The sequence below is a fragment of the Heterocephalus glaber genome, unplaced genomic scaffold (genome assembly GCF_053883595.1).
Source record: "Heterocephalus glaber isolate CG9 unplaced genomic scaffold, H.glaber_assembly_v1.0 deba00001806, whole genome shotgun sequence".
NCBI classification, from domain to species: domain Eukaryota; kingdom Metazoa; phylum Chordata; class Mammalia; order Rodentia; family Bathyergidae; genus Heterocephalus; species Heterocephalus glaber.
The window spans coordinates 76,322-81,528 of NW_028258481.1; the positions used below are offsets into that span (position 1 = coordinate 76,322).

At 39.6% G+C, this 5,207-nt stretch overlaps 1 pseudogene; it reads right to left on the reverse strand.

Moving 5' to 3' along the window:
• Nucleotides 1–1,610: 1,610 nt before the first annotated feature.
• Nucleotides 1,611–3,609, reverse strand: LOC106008143 (olfactory receptor 10AG1-like; annotated as a pseudogene).
• Nucleotides 3,610–5,207: the final 1,598 nt, after the last annotated feature.

Consider the following 5,207-nt stretch of genomic DNA (forward strand, 5'->3'; position numbering starts at 1 on the left):
AACAAAAATAGTCAGCTGATCTTTGACAAAGAGTCTATTCAATACAACTGAGCAAAAATTGTCTTTTACCAAATGGTACTGCAAGAACGGGGCATCTACATGGAAAAGAAATAATGAATCTAGATGCACAGAGTCATAACTGTGTTAAAAAAAAAGTCACTCAGGTTGATTATAGACCAAAATGTAAACCAAAACTATAGAATCTCTACAAGACAACAAAAGAAATAATCTAGATGACCCTAGGCTGAGCAGTTACTTTTGACATACAAAATGCAATGGAAGGTTCATGAAAGAAAGTGATAAGTTGTAGTTATTTAAAAATTCTCTTCTGTGAGTAAGATGTTAAAAATGTAGGAATCCATACTGCAGCTTGGGGCGCAGTATGTGCAGAGATACATCCAGCAAAACAGTTTTCCAAACTGTGAAAAGAACCCTTAAAACCCAACAACAAGAAAATTAACTTCCTGATTAGATATCAAACTAAGATGTTAAAAAACACCTCAGTATAGAAGACACAAAGACAGCAAATAAGCTTATGGAAGGTGCTCAGTGTTGTAATCCTTCAATGAAGTGCCAATTAAACAGCAAGGAGAAAAGACTACACAGCTAAGTAACGGTCAAACCCAGAGCCCTGATACTAAGTGCTGATGGGGACGTCAGCAGCAAGGACGCCCAGCTGCTAAAAAGTCCCAATCCTCGTGGCCTTTGCTTACTTCCAGCAAAGACTGAGAGCAAGCTGTATAGGACACGTGAATCATAATTCAGGCAGTGACCATGGTCCATGGAGGAGAAACAGAAGCTTGGAATGCGTGGCTTGGGGAAGACCTCACTAATAAAGTGGCATTGGAATGAAGCAGGCGAGGATGAGCAAGGTCAGGTGCGCTGCCCTCTGTGGGCAGAACAGTGTAGGCAGAGGAGGGGAGGATGGGAGCCAGCAGCAGCAGGAGACCAGATGGCTGCAGAAGGAGGAACAAAAGTAGTTAAATCCTAAAGCAGTAACACGGTAAGTTCTTTTCCATTCTTCAATAAAAATTTCCATGCATTAAAGTAGATTTTATTTTTTCACAATTTAAACTTTCGTTTTTGCAATTGTCATAGTCCATCTGTGATGCTATAAAAACACATCAAAAGCAGGTTACCTACAAAGAGCAGGGACTTATTTCACATAGTTTTAGGCTGAGGAAGTATTGTATTGTATTTCCAATCTGCGAGATCGGTAACATCACTGTCCACTTCTGAAAGCATTATACATAATATAGGTATATGCTCCCTTTATTTGTCAGCTTTGTCTTCTGAAATTTCATGTGATTCAACTGACTTTTATGCAAAAGAAAACGTAAGAATTATTCTGGAATATTAAATGCAATAAGAACCGCAACAATCTTGGATTACTCTACTACATTATTACAAAGAGTCCCTTTTTTGCATTAAATTTCATAAGCACCTGCTTGTAAAGATGTATTGGTGTTTGGGAATCAATTTTTTTAAAGGCAGTTTTATTTCACATGAGATAAAAAGTAATAGAATACTCATTCATAACTCAAAGTTCTAAGATGACAGGTGTACACTCTATGGAGACTGGGAAAATTAAGAAATCAAATTTTATAAGATCAAGGTTTTGGAGTTATAACAATCCATTTCAGAAGGAATCTCTTCAATGCCACCATAACATCTTTGTTTTTCAAACAGTACATCATGGGATTAAACATAGGTGTCACGATGCTATAGGAAAGAGAAAGGATTTTGTCTGTTCTTGCTGAGTGAGTGGATTTTGGTCTCAACTATGTGATGATGCCTGATCCAAAGAACAAAGCCACAACCATGAGGTGGGAAGAACAGGTGGAGAAGACCTTGGAGCATCCAGTGGCAGAAGGCAGCTTCAGGATGGTTGAGATGATTTTCTCATAAGACCCAAGTATCAACATTAAAGGAGCAGTCATGATTATAAGTGTAACACATAAATCAACATCTCCGCCATAAAAGTGTCCCCACAGACTAGTGTAAGGACTGGAGGTACATCGCAGAAAAAGTGGTTCCGCTGGTTATGGCCACAGAAAGGGAGAGAGAAGATCGAGTAGGTGAACCCGATGTGAACTGGAACTCCACTTATCCAGCAGCCGCCTGCCAGTTGGCTGCTCCGCTTGTTGTTCATGATGACAGGGTAGAGTAACGGGTTGCAAATGGCGACATACCTGTCGTGAGCCATAGCTGTCAGAATGAAGCACTTGGTGACCCCTAGGACTAGAAAGACATACATCTGCGTAGCACAGGCCAGAAAGGAAATGATTTCTTTCTACTTTGTCTGTAGTGATCTGCCAATAATCTGGGGATAGTGACCAATACATAACATATTTCCAAAAAAGAAAAATTTCCCAGGAAAAGATACATGGGCATCTGCAGGGAAGGGTCCATCTTGGTTATGATGAGAATGAGGCTATTTCCTACCAGAACAATCACATACATGACCAGAAACAGCCCTAAAAGGAATCCTTGCAGACTGGGAACATCAGAGAAGCCAAGTAAGATGAATTCTGCCAGGGCGGTTTGGTTTCTCTGTGGAGGATTTTGACCTGTTGGTTCGATCTGTGAGCAGAAGTGAACAGAATAAAGTTGAGGATTTGAAGTCCTTCAGTCCATGGGGGTCAGTTGCATAACAGGACATCTGGATGGTGTCAGATCTGCTGACCCAGGATGAATGTCCAGTTCTGTTTATTTGTCTCCCTTTTTTATATTTTAGAGATACATTTTTATTGCAATGTCTTGAATTTCTATGATGAAATAAATGAAAATAATTTTAACGTCTATTTTTCCTGCTCATAAAAGACTACAGTTATATGATAAGAAAACACAGCAAAAATGATAAGAATAAAATAAGAGCAAAATACATCAGGTGCTTATTCTTGGGGTTAGAGCTGCTCCTGTGACATTCTGTAATGAGAAATATTTTCCTTCATGGTCAGTATCACCTCTGCTGCTTTTTATTTCTATTTCTTCCTTTCCAATATCTTCCTACTTGCGATTTCTTACCTTGATTCTTCTTTTGAATTTTCTTTGGGAGCAGCATCTCAGATAATCAAAGGGCATGCTGACCTGTGAGAAAGACCTCCACTTCCAGGACCTGTTCACACCAGCCTGGGCCTTGGTAAGGGCTGCTGATCCACAGCATCGGAAGAGACTTGAGCGCGCTTAAGTCTTTCCTACTTCAGTAAGAAAAATCTCCCCGCCTCCGCTGGAGTTGCCTTTTCTCAGTCTATGAGAGGAGAGATTGCAGAGGGCAGTGTCTTGGCTGGAAAATTGAGTTAAAATTAGGAGTTTATTTTATGCTGGTGGACTAAAAATAGCAGCAATAATTTGAGGAAAACACTTCATTTTACTGAGCTTTTTTTTTCCTCCTTATTTTACCAGTTATGCTTCATTTCATAAAACAGTATATTTTGTTATAGAAATATAATTCGATTTGAAATCTAAAGTCACACCGAATATAAGAAAGCATTCTCGGAAATAACCTTCATCTTCATGAACTCGACCGGTTCTTCCCATCACCAAGTGCTGCTTTGCCAGTTCTAACTGAGCAGCTTCCCTCGCTTCGATACTCAGTTTCTTCTCCATGGAGGAAATAGCATCCTTGGCCAGTGTTTTTCTCTGGTTGAACAGGGATTAGCACAGCTCGGGGCGAGGGGGGAGAATAGAGAACTCTGATTCATTGAACCGTTTTCTTCTGTTGTCAGCTTTGAAGTCTGGCTGTGTGCTAAGCACCACGTTAGTGACTTTGCCAGTATATATCATTCACTGTCCTCTGAGTGTCATAGGTTTTGTCACTGTACACACATTTTACATAAAGATCTGGAGGCACTGAGAGTCAGCAAGGTGTGCAAAGCGCAGAAACCAGCAGAGGAAGTTGCAGAATTCATACCAAACAGCTTAATGCCAGATTAGATATTCTTAATGCAAACTCATCATACTTCTTAGAAAATCGAGACTCACCCCACTCCCCAAAAGATAATAGGAAATAGGGAGATATATCTTTTGCAAAAAGAAAGGGACCAAAACATGGAGGACGGGGAGGCAGGGAAGGAAAGGAAGAGGAAAAGGACTTAAGATGTGCTGTATACATGTGCCAACTCCCCACAAGGAATGCAATCATAAGTACTAGAAGCACGTACTAATAAGAAATTAAAATGAAAGAGAAAAGAAAATTCAAAAGAAAACATCATTTTGAATTTGATACCCTTAATAATACCAACAAAACTATAAGAAATAGGAAATCACTCACAACTAGTAAATAATTCCATGTCCATTGTCAATCTCAGTTGCTACTATAAAAATGATCCACTAATTCATATGTAGGCACAGCCTATATGTAAATTTTGTGTTCAGAATTGCATCATTATTGAATTCGGTTGAAAGAAAATTTTCTTTGACGACTTTTGATTCATAAGATTACATTATGGTAAAATAAAACAAGCAGCATGAAGTTAGTACCCCTTACCTTTTATATAACCTGAAGATATCACTAGCTGTTTCCTCTTTTAAAAAGAATGAGTTCTTATGTAAAGTCTTTATTCATATTAATTAAGTAACAAGACTAGCCATATGTTTCCTCTTAAAGCACACTCGTTACACTTTAGTTATCTATGGTGCATTGTAGGTAGGAAACAGTGCCTTATACATTGGGAGAGTGTCTAGGGTCTGTGGCATGTTGCATTTTTAAGCTCAACATTCTGTTTGTCGGCTGATAATTTAGCGGGTAGTCAAGGGCTTCTGCGATTGGACCAGTGCTTACTGCCCTTTCTGCCTCCGTGGAATAGGAGCTGCAGACGCCAGCCTCGTGGCCCCTCCTCTGTTTCTCCCTCCCCATCCTCTGCCTTTGGAGAACAGAGATTTCTCCGGTGGGAGAGGCTGTACCAGGCGATCACTGTGTTAAAGTCGGCCTGTGTCCATGCATGGAATCTGAAGATATTCAGTTCACGATAATGAAAGTTTATGTAAAATGTAATTATACAATTCATGCTTTCGGTTTTGTTCCCTTTATTTAACATTCAATAAATATACATCTACACTAGTCATTATGCTCTACCATTCAGAAGGCACAGAAATGTTTCTACACTAGACTGGTCCCAACATCTGCCTGTCAAAACAAGTCCATTGTTTAACCCTAGCAGAAATGTCATCCTGTGGAGACTGACCCATTTTCCTGCAGGATATAT